This window comes from Aegilops tauschii, chromosome 7 (genome assembly GCF_002575655.3).
Source record: "Aegilops tauschii subsp. strangulata cultivar AL8/78 chromosome 7, Aet v6.0, whole genome shotgun sequence".
NCBI classification, from domain to species: domain Eukaryota; kingdom Viridiplantae; phylum Streptophyta; class Magnoliopsida; order Poales; family Poaceae; genus Aegilops; species Aegilops tauschii.
This window is the reverse complement of record NC_053041.3, coordinates 28,887,647-28,903,247: the sequence shown is the minus strand read 5'-3', so window position 1 is coordinate 28,903,247 and position 15,601 is coordinate 28,887,647. Positions and strand designations below refer to the sequence as shown.

The 15,601-nt window shown below is 43.6% G+C and overlaps 1 pseudogene; it reads left to right on the top strand.

Annotated features, from left to right (window-relative positions):
- The first annotated feature begins 541 nt into the window (after positions 1–541).
- On the top strand, positions 542–5,042 carry LOC109732462 (uncharacterized; annotated as a pseudogene).
- Positions 5,043–15,601: the final 10,559 nt, after the last annotated feature.

Genomic DNA, 15,601 nt, shown 5'->3' with positions numbered 1-15,601 from the left:
ATTTATAAGGCATTTGAGTTCCATTTTAGGATGCCCACAAAAATTAGCACTTTAGTTTTCACATTTGTTTTAGAAGGAAATACACACATATATAAAAAAATTCTAACAAGTATAGGAGTGACAACTATTTGCAAAATCAATAGACTTTCAAGAGACCATTGCTAAGTAACCATGCATTAAAAACTAGCCCGTGCAGACGCACGGGTTGTTGACTAGTATATATAGCTTGCATATTTCACTATATTTATTCATATTTGAGCTACTCAGCCCTCTGTTTCTATTTCTGCGAGGCTGCCATGAGCTTATTTAGCCAGGAATCAAGATGTGATTTCTGTCTAGCACACAACAGCTTGATTGAGCTAGGTATCATGTCTACATCAAATTTTTTGTCGTGTGCCAGGGCAGAAGTTGAGATATTAGAGAAAACTGACTAGCTCATGTATTCCGCTTTGACTCCACCTTCAAGGTTCAGGGCTGCACTCGCCTCGCATCGTATGTTGCCGCAAGCTTCGTCAACATGCTTTCGGAGCCTTGGGCCGCCATGATTGTCCCGTTCAACATCTCCAATGACTCCCCTGATGTCGTGCTGGTGCCCACGCAGATGGCATCGGCGACGCCACCCTGCAGCCCAACCCTCTACACTTCCTCCTGGGTTTGGGTGTGTTGTGCGGTGTGAACCCAACAAACCTGTTCACCCTGTCTGCCACATGATCCGGCAACCTCCATCGACTCTTTCTGCTTCTCCCGTCTATGTAACACCGCTCTCCTTAGCAGCACTTGGAGTCGAGGTGGTCTTTCGATCAGTTTCGAAATTCTGGACTCAAAACATTGTCGCTCGTGCAGAAAACTATGGGAAAGAACTGCTATTTCGATGAGTTCTGAAATAGACACGGGACTGATTACGACCATCTATCTGAATTTAATAACAACAATCTTTTGAGGCACCCAGACATATAAAGAGCGATAAAGAAAACCCGAGTTCGTGGAGACTCCTCCCCTGTCCACTCGCTCGCTCCAGCGGGCCGTGGCGGCCTCCGCTTCCCGCCTCTCCTCCCCTCGCGCATCGCATCCACGACCGGCACCTGGAGGACGGCGTCAGTTAACCTGAGGGTCGCCACGCAGCCTGACTCCGCCTTCGCCTCCGCCTCCTATGAGCCGCCAGAGTTCTCACCGCCAGCCGGGTTGGTGCCCCGTGCCCAGGCGCATCGCGGTCAAGGATGGCCAGCTCGGCAGCATCGCCGGTGTCTCCCTCGCCCTGCCTTTCCGCCTCGGCACCAGCCTCTTTGTCGTAGGGTTCTTCCCCTAGGATCCTCTTCTAGCTGGGCTTGAAATTGAGCACCACAAGGCTGATAGTTTTCTCTGCTTCTGATTTATTCTTTGCTTTAACTGTTGGTGCATTCTGGCTAAAACTTTCAGCTGTCCATTTTGTTGAAAGGTGAATAACTTTTATGTTCGCAACACCTGCATTTTTTAGCTGACAATTTTCATGTATGGACAATCATTGTGTTTACGATTGCCATGTAAAATTTTCAGGTGTGAGAGGCCAACATTTCGTCCAATGGTTTAAGAAACGGGAGGAAAGAAACAGTTCCCTTATAAGGTATGCAAGAATTTCCTCACCAATTCTGTGGTTTCTTAGGTGATATATGTCGTTGCTGTATCAAATTTTATGTTTCTTTCTAATGTAATATCTGAATCATATTTGACAAACAAGCATGATCTTCCTACACTGTTTCAAAGCTTCCACCCCAGCCGATAGAGATCTGGGCATACGAGGTCTAGTTCTTTGCCTTTTGTTTTTGTGTAGTACCAGTCCCAGAACCTGACCAGTACATATTTTGTCATCAGGGATCTCCTTTCCGTAAAACAGCACGAGAAACCCTTGTTGAATTGGAGTTGCCACACTTGCTACACAGGTATTCGATACTGGAAACTTCATGACACATCTGTAAATAGATAGCTAAATGCTCTGCCATCATACATGATGACAGTGTGGAGGTGGAATTAACTTTACTGTTTTTTTGCTGCAGCTCTGGACGTGGCAGTCCCAAGCGACAGGAAATTTTCAAGAAATGTTGTTAAATTTCCTGTAATGAATTTCCATGCTTTTTTGTTTAATATTGTGGATGACGGTATTTTTTGCTCTGAACTTGTTCAAAGTTAAAGAAGATTGAACTTTCAAAAAATAATACCCCTTATTTTTTGGAACTGATGGAAAATTTAATTTGACGGGTGGGAAGATGATGGAGTGTGTCTTATTTTTATTTATAGTGCGGTGATTTGATGGGCCTTTGTGGTGTAGTTATGTATTATCCGCTAACCAACGTATATTTATGTGGGGAAATTTATGCTTTGAACTGCAATTACTATATTGGTGCTACAATATCACATGGTGATGTTTCTTTTCTCTAGGTGGTGGGAGGGTACACGGGATTGATATATTTTTATAGGCCGATTGCTGCTGATTGATTTGAAAAATCGTTGGCCCGATCAAAATCGTAAACCAACTGCAAAATTAAATACCTTAATTGAATGAAAAAGCTTCAAAATGGGAATACAGAGAATTAAAAAAATTGAATGAGAGAGTTCTTGTTAATTTTTTGACCTGGTCAAAATCAGGCTGACCAAATTCTAAATTGAATATCTCAATCAATTGCAAGGCCTTAAAAGTTGGGAAGTATAGTATATACTATGAAAGACTAGTTAACAGCACGTGCAATACAAATGTATTATTTTGAGAGGGAAGGAACAAATCTTGCTTTGCATAAATTCGTTTGGTTGCACCAAGTACCAACATTCAAAGGCCTACGAACTAATCCGTGACTGGATGATTAGGAAGATAGTAGTATCCTTAGCCCACCAGAGTTTAAGTCCTAAACTTGACACTGGTGCTCGTATTATTTTTGACACTGGTGTTCATATTATTTCTGAATTTATTTCAGACTTTCAGCGATGTTCGTTCAGTGGGAGAAGACTTTCCGTCGACTGCGATGCGCCTGTGGTGACTTCGTAAAATCTCAAATGCTATGTCGGTCCAGTCTCTCGGAGATGATCATAGGGGTAGAGTGTGCGTGCGTGCATTTATAGGGGTGAGTGTATGCACGTGCATATGAACGACTTCGATTGTACTGTCTTGAAAAAAACACACAAAAGCCTTGTAATATTTCTTTTTTCCCGCACATTTGTAAAGTTGTATTGGAACATAGTATAACAAAATAAATTAACAATATTTATTGCATCAGAAAATTTGCACTGCAGATAGCTCCTTGCAGAGCGGAGACACCAGAATGAAGCATGTTAATTTCATACAGGGGATTTTATATAGTAAAGAGAACAAGAAAGATTGAGAGGATTGTGGAAGATGACGGGGCCCATCTGGGTGCCGTGTCCCTTTGGTCATTGGTTTCTTTTACAAACATCGGCTCGTGCATAGCAGCTTTTTTTGCAGGCCGACAGAGAGCTAGCAAATGATAGCCATCCGATGCATGTGAATGGACGGCTAGTGTTTGAGGGATTCGCTGCATGTTTGACCGTTGGATGCAGCAAATGGGTGGTGCAGATTATGGCTCTATGGCGAGAAATCAGGACCAAGGAAAATTCAAAAATTTATGTACTATAGTAGTAGAGAATAGAATGAGATAACTTTGAGAATATTGACCCGGTCAAAATTGGGTGACCTAATCCTAATTAAAGACCTCAATTTTATGTGAGCTCTTGAAAACTAGGGTGCTTAGTGTTATAGAGGATGAGTATGATAGTTATGCACCGCTTATCTGTGTACAACTTACTATATATAAAATCAAGTGTAAGAAAGATCATCCAGATCTTGTGACAGATCACGGAAAAAATGCTGGCACATGCTACACCGATGATAGATTTTGCGCCAAAAGTAATAGTCTAATAAGCAATATAGCTCATGAGTCGTACATGTTAATCTTTTTATATTTGAACAAATCGTACATGTTAATTGGTGTCATACTTCCCACATGCTTCCCGAGTTTCTTCGGTGGTATTGATTTCAAAAAATACCCTCTCATATTTCAATGTATCCATTCATGCTTGCGCTATCCGGGCCTATGCTTATTTTGACAGGAATAGAGATTTAACTTTTATGTAACAAAGATCAACTAGAATAAACAAATGTTGTGTGATGTGACGGCGCAAGTTGAGATATTGGAAGGAACTGAGAGGCTTATACATTATGTTTCGTCTCTGTCTTCAATGCTGCATAGAGGATGCCATTCTCGAACAAGTTGAGAATTGAGATTGCTAAATAGCCTCGTCTCGACCGTGTGTCCATTCAGTGCATCATCACCACTGATGCGCCACACATATTACCATGTCGATCATTCACCACCTTCTTGTTTTCCTCTTCCTCGCCCCCCCCCCCCCCCCCCCATGAATCACGCACTTGACCCAGATAACATGCTGAACATTCAGTACAATGTATCCTGTGATTCCTTCACCAAGTCTCCGCCATTCTCTCTAGGCAGTTATTGTCCTACAGTTGGGACCCACCCCAAGTTTTGTTTTGGTCTTGTCACACATAATGCAGTGTAATATATATCTAGATGTTTTCAGAGGGCCGACCCATCTATTTTATCATGCTTAATATGGTGGACAATGTATCTGGGCGGACATCCACCATTGCTCTTTGTGATGATGAAACTTGTATGACCAGGGTTTTAAAAACACTTGTAGGCAGTGGAACCACTTCAAAAAGTTTGATCCTATTGTGCAGGCTTCACCGAATTGCCCATTCACTACTATTACCCGGACCTACTGCCTCCATACCCAAACGGCACCGCTAGATCACACGAAGGCCAGTGCCTAGTTCCCTTGGGTAAAGTAGTCGTCAAAAACACATTTAGGACTTTGGTGTACGTCACACCATGCGAATTGTGGACCTTAGATCCATGCTTCTCACCTTAGTCATGTTTTGTGAAGGGCATCGCTTTGATAAGCTCAACGGAAGACTCACGAATCAGTGAGATAGACCAGAAGCAATCTACATGCTCCATGATATGGATAGACCATGTTAAACACACAGACCCAGGAAAAAAATCTTTACATTACACTGCATTATGTGTGATCCTACTGTTCTTTTTAATCGAAAATCCAATGTGTGTATAAACTGAATTTGAAGACTTTTTTGGAAAGAATTTGATAATTTTAATGACCTCCAACTCACTGATAATCAAAACTTTGGCCGGTAAGGAGTGGTCCACTACTTGTCTTGCCCCCGTGGTGCAGCAAACTCAAATAGTGAGGCAAGTAATTCGGTTCTGTTTGTAGTGGGGCAACCCGTTATCACCCTCACACACTCTATAAACTCTCACTTTGGAGGAAATCAAATTAATTATATTTTTATTTAAAGACATAGGTTCATCTTTTATCAAGGGAAGTACAAGTTGTATTCACCCACTTGCTATGGTAGAAAAGGAAAACCCGGGCCAAGTATTGTCCAACTCCTGTGAAATGCCGCACTTGAGATTTTTTATGGTGGTGTGAAACTATGTGGATATGAAATTTCGTAGCATGGGAAACATGTCGGATTTATGATGCAAAGAAGTACATATGTAGTGTGTAACACTGATGCTTTATTGGAAATGAAGAGGATAAATGAACATGACGATTTGAGTTGGCAATACTTGTCCAACATTATATAGATCAATGCATAACCAAACACATCATTGGCTAACTTGCAATGGCCGAAAGAAGCAAAATGGTAGAACAATGAACATGGAGGATACTGGTGTGACTCGCCGGAGTGAGGCGGGATGCCGGTCTCTAGGCGGGTGGGCGAGCAGGTGCGGGGGTGGAGGGTGGGGGTGGAAAGTGAGCAGTAGCTTCGATCGCCAGTTGAAAGGGTGAGATGAGCATTTAGGGCTAGGGTGCACGGGGGTGAGTGAGAGTGACATTGAGTAATGGCGTGTACAATGGCATGATCGTAACAATGCTACGTACGATAATTGATGAAGTGGAAGAGTGAGAAAGAAAGGCAGGCGTGATTAAGCTAATTGATGATCTCTTTATAGGAAATAGAAGGCCTGTCTTGTACCAGATATCTTCTTTTATTCATACATTTTCTATTTTAATTTTAATCACCGATATTTTACGATCATGCAATTATTAATTGTTGAGATTTGTATAGCATGTTCCTTTCGCTTCTCTAGATGATGTTGTACAGATGGCCGCCTTATCAACCACTGTACATGTCCTTAGGAGCGCGATACTTGGACATTATCTACGGGGAAAGCCAGCATCTGCCATGGCTTTCCTACAAAAGCATGACATATAGATCATATGGGCCACGGATTTAAAAAAAATTAAAAAGTGGAAAAGTAAAAAAATTCAATGCAGATATGAAATATGATACTATGCTATAATAGTATGGATCTTCAGTTAAGAAAAAACAAAATTCCTAAGAGGTTTCAGAAAAATACAACTTACTATACATACAATCAAGTCTAAAATAGTTAATGCAGATAATGCGACATATGGTGGCCAAAATACTGTCTCATGCTACACAGACGAATAGTTTTATGCATGAAAAACAATAATCCAATTAACAATACAGCTCATGAGTTGTACATGTGGTATCACACTTGCCACGTGCTTGCCAAGTTTCTTTGGTTTGGTGGTGTTGGACTCAATATATACCCTCCCATTTCACCATGTTCATTCATATTATTTAGCCAGGAATCTAGATGTAACTTTTATCTACCAAACATCATCTTGATCTAGTTAGAGATTATATGTACAACATAATTTTTTGTTGTTTGATGGTGCAAGTTGAGATATTAGAGGAAACTGACAAGTTTGTATAATCCGCTTTGACTCAGCCTACAAGACTCGTCATGGCGTTCGCCACACACCCTAATAGCTCGATTATCTGGGGAAAAATAGGCGGGCCAGTAGCATGAGAAACCGAAAATGCAGTACCATCTATCTACATGCAACCCACCGTCGGGCCTCTAAACCTAAAGCAGATGGATGGCGGCACCAGGCCAGACCGGCCACAACACCTGTAGCGCTCACCGGGCTGTTCCTCGTGTGCATGATCTCCGGGGGCATCCAGTACATCTGCGCCGTGGAGTTGTCACCCCTCTTGCCCTACTCCCAGAATCTTCAGATTCTGCACGAGGATACTTGTATGCTGCTATGCGAATGACAAAACTGCGGCCGATTACTGCTGACACGTTGCGAGCCATGGATTCACTTGGCCAGCACTTGTACCCCGCTCGATTCAAGTATCGTGGGCATATCGTTCAGTAAACGTCGTGTGCACGGCAGTTTCAAGTATACTTCTATGATTTGGATTTTTTTTTCGAAAGGAAAGATTACCCTCGGTCTCTGCATCAAAATGATGCATGCAGTCATCTTTATTAATTTATTAGAGTCCGACAAAATGAGCACAAAGATCCACCCAAAGCCACCTTCGAAGTGAACAAAGTTGCTACACATACAAGTATAAGAATGTGCCGTGACAGCATGAATGGACACCATCTAATCCACTGGCCTCAAGAAGCCGCCTGTCTGGCAAGCTGAGAGTATCAACCTGTCTGGGCGTCCCACAACACGCACCGCATGCGCACGCTCTAGGATTCGCCGCCATCATCTTCCGCCGTCTCATCCTCAAGAGGGATCATTGCATAGACAGTCCCATCTGCCGTTGACGTCACCACGACGTCAAACAACGCCTCCAGCCTGCGCACGTCCATCCACACGCACCCGTTGGCGACACTCCACTGCACCATGATGCTAAGTCCCATCGTCGGCCTAGCAATAGATGTAACACCGCTCCTCCTCTTGCCCCCTGCAGCAAGCTCCTGCTCCAACGAAGCCCCCATGAGGCAAAACGCCATCGTAAGCACTGTCATCATCTGATCCGGGAGACCCAAATATGTGGTTTTCCCCGTAACATCCTGATCGTGTTGACGCAACCTGCAATGACAATAGCCCGAGAAGGACACGACGCCCTCATCATCTGCCATGACCGCAATTTAGTTGAATTTGTGGAAAGCTATTAGGAATAATATTGATTAATCAGTTTGGTCGTGAACCCACTGTTAACTAGACCAGGCTGGCCCATGGTGCAGAAAACAGATCGGGAGCTCCGTCGGTTGTGTACTTGTGTGAGCCGCTCATGAGTTGTGTGCTTCAACATCATACTTGCCACATGCTTTCATTTTGTTCCAAAGTTTCTTCAAGTTCCGGTTCAATATATTCCCTCTCATATTTTACCATTGTTGTTTGAACTAACTCTGTGTGGCCCTCTGATTTCTTACCTACCGATCAGAATGTAACTCTTATCTACCAATCGACATCTTTACCGCATTGTCATAGCTTTAGTTTTTTCTTCTTCTCACGGTGTGCCACTTGAGATATTAGAGGAAACTGGCCAGTTCACATTGTATATATATCTTTGAAGAGCTTTTCAAAACCTTCCACGAGAGGCAACAACACTTTGTTTAATTATTCTCTTAGCACTTCTAAAACGTTGTGCTATTTTAACTAACTTTGGTATGATATGTTGCAAAGTATACAAGCTAGTGTCAACTTTCAGAATGTATAAATCCATATGAGATTTGTAGGAAGATAACATATTTCAGAAAATGTTCACAAAATTAAATAAAATGTTCTACATTTCGAAATGTAACAAACTAAAAAACATAAAAAATGTTCATGAATTCATAAAATGTTTACAAATACAAAAAAAATCGTGATCTAGAAAAGAATGTTCAAAATTTTGAAAAATGTTCTTCGATTACAAAATTGTTCATGAATTTAAAAATGTTTACAGATTTCAAAAAACGTTCACAAGTTTGAAAAGTTCAAGATTTAAAAAATATTTTCAGATTTGCTAAATATATTCACAAATTTTAAAAAAAATAGTACATTTAAAAAAATCTTCAGGAATTTGATAAAATGTTCACGAGATCCAAAAACCCTCATGGATTTGAAAAAATGAGTTTTTCTCTAAATCTCATATTCAAGAACCAATGCAATTAGCACAATAATATAAACTTAATTAGCACATAGAAAATATAATGATACATTTATTATTTCCTCGAGGACATATTTCCAACACTTGACCTATCTAGGCTTACTATTGGGGAGATTGTTTTGTACCCAAAAATTCAGAAGGCTGAGCGAATCCAGTATAGACCCGTATGCCTCCTTAATGTTAGCTTCAAAACCTTCGCCAAAATTGCTACTAATATGCTAAGGCCTCGTTTGGTTCTAAGGGATTCCTGGGGGATCCTCGCTATCTCCTCGGCTCAGAAAAGCAAGGGATGAGTTGGCCCAAAGGAGTGGACGACGCCAATTGGTAGCACTTGAGGGGTGAACACCCCTGGGCTTTCCGCGGCCTTTCCCTGGGACGATAGATCTACCGGTGTCAGAAGGTCTGGGAGAAATCCCTTGACTCGTTCTCGCTCTCTCTTGCGGTCGTGCTGGTCAAATACTTCTTGTCTTTGTGGCTGATGAAGAACCAATCGTTTTGGTCATCTGTTCTTATCTTGCAACGTTCTATTTCAGCATCGTTTGAGGTTTGTTGCCCTGACTATTTGGACACCTGGTGTAGTGGCAGTATCTTCCCCGTCGTGGCAAGGATCCATATGCACAGGAAGATATCTCCCTAGGGTTTTGTTGCCCTGGATTTTCCTTCCCCAACTACCAAATGAGGCCTAAACATGGTTGCTAACTATGTTGTCCGATCATTCACGAGATGCACCGGTAGAACATGAGTGGGGTATATTATTCAGAATTGACTTTGAAAGAGCATATAGTGTTTGGGGGCCATGGCCATGGCGCCCTCTCTATTTTCATTTGAAGAAATCAAGGTATGTTCTTACAGCAAGCTAACATTACACCTCACCCAAAAGATCAGACTCCTAGCTGAATCATTTGAAGTTCATTTACATAACTTGAGCATGCACGATCGGCAACTTGAGGCCAGTCTCAGAATGGAAACCCTCACAGATTACATCAGACTCCAGACACAAACCAGGGGATAAAGACATCTGATGAACCTGGAGGAAGGCTAAACTGCTGGAGTGAATTGCAAAAAGCATCGGCATTGAAGGCTAGGGTTGCACAAACCACACTTCTACGGAATTGTGTCCAAAATCACTAATTATGAGCCTAATTTTTTGCAAAAAAAACACTAGTCACTCGCTTTGCTTGCTTTAAACATGATTATGACAGGTGGGTCCGCCCGTCAGGAGCTGGCAAAAAAACGCCACCTAGATGTGTTGACTAGTCTTCCCCTTTTTCTCCAACTCTCTCTCTCTCTCTCTCTCTCTCTCTCTCTCTCTCTAAAGATCACGATGCCGCTAGGGCTGCAAGAAAAGCTCGAGGCTCGTGAGCCGCTCGAGATCGACTCGTTTTTTGACTCGACTCGAGGTCGACTCGAAAAGAAACGAGCTGAGTTTGAACACTTTATGTAGATCGACCGAGAAACGAGCCGATCTTGAGCCAATGTTGGCTCGCTCAATTTTAGCTCGATAGCTCGACAGAATATCATTATGTTAAATGATCATGCCATAAAAATGGAAATAAGATAATTTATTACCATATATGTTGTCCATAATTTTTCTTCATTTTATTTACCAACGAACATGAAAACTTAATTAAGTGCAGAGAAGATTTAGGCCTAATTATGGCACGTGGTTGACTATGTGTTTAATATCCTATATTTTTGCAAAGGTTCCCAGCATATTGCCCTTAATTTTTTGTTTTTCATCCATAAATTTATAATTTTTACCATCTCAATTAGATCGAAACTAGCTCGAGATCGACTCGAGATCGTTACAAGCTGAGCACGAGTCATGTTCTACAGCTCGATCATGAGCTTCACTCAGTTTGAGCTCGCTCGAATTTTCATATGAGTTGAGCTGAGCCAACTCCAACTCGCTCGACCTCGACGGTGCCCCCTTCCTCCCCCCTCTCTCTTTCCCCAACCGGTGACGGCCTGCGGCCGCCACCTCGCCCTACATGCAACCTCACTGCCGACCCGCCATGTGCTGCACAGGTGCACGGGCGCGAGCAGCCGCGGCGGCCGCCGCGCACGGGCGTGAGCGGGGTGGTGCACGGGCGCGAGCAGCCGCGGCGGCGGTCACGCACGGGCGTGAGTAGGGAGGTGCACGGGCGCGAGCAGCCGCGGCGGCCGCCATGCACGGGCGTGAGCGGGGTGGTGCACGGGCGTGCACCGGAGCAACAGGAGGCGCACGGATGGGAGCAACCGCGGCGGCTGTCGCGCACGGGCACGTGCAGGGAGGAAGTTGGGCACGCACCGGAGCAAGCAGAGGCAGCGGAGCTCCTGCATGCCCTCGTATTCCCGCCATTGTCGTCGACCTCCCGAGCTTGAGACCTATCAGCCGGGGCTCCCGCACCCCCTGCCGGCACTCAGATCCGGTCGATCATGTCCCTTCAGCGTCTCGTCGTCGTCCGCCGGAGTCCGCAGCAGCCGCCGCCCGTCAGAACCGTCGCTACATCCCGATCCAGAGGAGGGTGTGGTCGTGGGGAGTTCAGCTTGGGGTGACTTTTTTTAGAGAGAGAGGAGACTAGTCAAAGGCCTATGTGCCAAAAAAAGTTGCCATGTCACCCTGTGCAGCAGGACCTATCTGTCATAATCGTGCTTAAAACGGTCTAACCAGTCAACTAGTGTTTTTTGCAAAACATTAGGCTCAGAATTAGTGATTTTTGGCAAATTCCGTAGAAGTGTGATTTGTGCAACCCTAGCCTTCAATATCGATGTTTTTTGCAATTCACTCAAACTGCTGACACTGAACATAAGCTGAAAGCAGGTGACCTAAATGACACCACCATCAGCTGAAAGAAAGACCAAATAGAACAAACAAGGCCTCCAGGATTAGCCACCAATTCCAACCTTGCGACACGAATTAGCCTGTACCCCGAGAAATGTCGCAGTCAGCGTTCATGGTTCACTGTGCCAGGCTTGATAAGCTTCCAGATTCAACACGACTTGAAGGCCACAGTTATCCAAATCGAGATGAATAGTGAGATATCTACAGTGCGCGTCTACAGTGCCCCGGCCTACAGTGCTGGTTGAACAGGAAATCGTCAACGGTGCCTTATTGCTACAGTGCTCGATCTCAGTTGTTCAAGTTACAGCGTGACTCGCTGTGGGCAAGTCACCTGATCTCTGTCCTAAAAATTGTACTCCTGTAGATAGCGTGCAGAGATGGATACTGCAGCTTCCGGGCCAATCTACCAATCCAACCCCTCCTGATTTCGTCTGTTGATCTACAACAACACGAGGTTCCAATGCATAGCATCAAGCAGATGTTAACATTCTCACACAATTAACCAATGTAACCCAGCAGCCCAGCTATATCGATCATTGAAACTATTGATGGACCGTTAATTTCAGGGCAGGATTAGGCCTGAACCAACGGGTGATTTACAAAAGGAAATCACTGAAACTCTAACAAGGATGGATGGTTAATCTCCGAGCAGGAGGTTGCCAAGGGCGAGGCCGACGACGTTGCAAGTTTCTCTCCTATCGCCAAAGTATAGGCCCTCGGCAAAAAAGGGGTAAATCATGTCCAAAGGGTTCACACATTCAGTTATGGTGATTAATTCTGGTTGCATGAACCTCACTGAATCATTTTCCAATTAATTTCATTAAGAATCACCGTCCTACATGAATACTCAACTTCAAGCAAAAGTTAGATGCGAGGCTTCATGCATGCTACATACATACATAGTGTCATGGACATGTCAAGGCTTTTGCACCCAAAAATAATAATCTGATTAACAGAACATCTCATGAGTTATACATGTTACTTGGTGTCATATTTGCCACATGATTGCCAAGTTTCTTTGGGGGTGTTGGGCTCAATATATACCCTCCCATATGTTACCATACCATTCATGTATGCAATGCATATACGACCATCCGTTTATTTAGCGAGGAATCAAAATGCAACTTTTATCCATCAAACATCATATCGATGATCTATGCATCACATGTACAATATAACTTCTATTGTGTGATGGTGCAAATTAAGATATTAGAAGGAACTGACAAGGTCATACATTTTACTTTGACTCTGCCTTCAATGCTCGTTGGAGCACTAGCTCCGATTCCGACGAGGGCTCATGTTCTTTATCCACATCCGCTGGAAGGAAAACATGCCATGTTTCAAAATCTCCAAGGCTCACCCAGGCTCCGAGCTGTTGTCCGAGCTGCCAGCATTGCCAACGTTGTGACAAAGCTGTCGTCCGTCGGTGGCCCTGCCTGCTCCATGATATGCATGGCACCCTTGATCGACTCTTGCTAAAGCACTGCTTTCCATTTCTGTTCTCTATTCCGAGCTTAACTCCATTGGCACCGAGGCACATCACCGGTTTGGACTTGTTCAGATAGTGATGCTTGTGTCTCTGGAGTTATGAACCTCGTTGAACCTGCCGGCATTGATAACTCCATAACAGAGCTCCCGTTGGCCCTACCCTGCTCCATGATCCGGCAGCCATGATCGACCCCCATTAATTCACCACTTTTCGTTCATGTCTCCTGTACGGAGCTTAACTGTACCTAGCCGGGGCACATGCGGCACGTCTCTGGTTTGGACTTGTACGGATATTGATGCTTGAGTCTTGCGACCCATGCATGCAGCCGTGGATCCCGCCGCTGGTTCACATGTTCACATCACCTGTTAAACACAGACGGGCCGAGAAAGAAAGAAAGGATATTCTCGTTACACTGCATGCATTATGAGTGATCCTATCTTTTTAAATCCAAATAATTACAATGTACTACACCTCTATAACTAACTTAATCTAGCACGTCTACCTATCTAGTAGTAAAACATAACCCAATGTACTATGGCGATATAGCCTTTGCAACTTTTGCATGTCTTGGTTAAATCTGTAACGAACGGCTTGCATAAGTTCTTCGTGCCTCCAGGGGCCATGATAACAATGCAATGGATGCATGACCGTTGCTTTGAGCCTTAGCATCTCCCTAAATTAGAATTTAGAAGTATGAGAGGACTGAATCTTGCCCCCTTACACAAAAATAAGCATAACAAACACTAGTGGTCATGAGTTGTGTAACTTGGTGTCATACTTGTCACATGCTTTTGTTTCCATGTAGATGTTTCATTGGCGTTAGGCTTCATATATACCCTCTCATATTTCACCATCAAAGGCTGCACTATCCGTTTGCCTTGCTGCTTTAGTTGGGAATCAGAATGTGAATTTTATCTATCAAACATCATCTTTAGTTAGCTGTCTACAATTTTGTTGTAGGCATGGTGCCACATGGGATATTAGAGGGAACTGACTGTTGGCACTAGCTATAGGCCGATAATCCTTGCCAATATCATCTATGTACTGCTCATCGAAAGCAACAGCCACACATTTGACAAATCGATGGAAGCTGATTGAGCCGTACGTACAGAGCTAGCTCACTACAGGCAGATTGATTTCTTGAGGAGGTGTACTACTTGCCGATGGCTACCTAGCTAACCAGTCTTGTTTCTTTGGGGTAACAAGGCCAGGTACATGTATATGTTAGGGTAGGTTAGCTATTTAACCTATTCAGATGTTACGAAGCAACCGATATATCAAGCAGCTGGGCAATTCAACTTATTCAAGGACCAGCTGTTGCATGGCGTCACAGCGCTCAGGGCTCTCTTCAAGTTAGACGCGGACCAGACCACTGCGCTGGAAGCAGCGCTGATCACACATGGTGGCCAAAACGTCCTCGACCACGAAAAAAATGCCCTCGACCACGAATCGACCGTAGAAGCGACTGGTGCCTGATTTGGACTTTACCCGGTATCGCAGACCCATAGTGATGCTCTTCTGATGTTAGCATAATCTATCATGCTACTACTGTTGTTTGTGTTCATAGTCAGCTGAATGAAGAAAAGTCTGGTTTTAATGATTAGTCACAACACTAACATAATCAGCTGAAATGTGTGAAATCTCTTTCTCTTCTAGGAGAAAGGATTTTTTTGCTGATATGAAGGTGTACACAGATGTGGCGCATGATGGATATCTTTGGGCGAAATCTCTTTGCAGACATTCCAAGCAGCACGGACGGCGGTCAAAATTTCTTCCTTCCTTCCTCAAGGTTAAGAATGCTGCCTTACTTAGTAAATAATTGTTGAAGCTACTTACCGAGGATGGTGTTTAGCAAACTGTACTGCGCAACAAGTATCTATGCAAAAAAGCGATGTCCCGGACATATTGGAAGCCTGGTAACTCATATTTTTTTGGCTGATCTCATGGCGGTAAAGAAACATCTTTTCCGCTATGGATCATTCGAGATAAAGGACGTTTTCAAGATACATTTTAGGGAGGACAAGTGGCTAGGAAATGTCAGTCTTAGAGAACAATATCTAGCCTTGTAACGCATCCTATGTGAAAAGAATAATTCTCTTGAGCACTTGCTCAGCTCCTCCCGATGCATCATTTGACTTGCCCATGTCTTGTGTCATCGCAACATCTTCTATCCAATTTGGATTCGATTAACCTGATACAAGAGCGGGATTGGGTCCTTCACATTTGACTCTGTGCATTCTGCACTCTGGCACTCAGGGATTTCAGTGGACAAAAATAA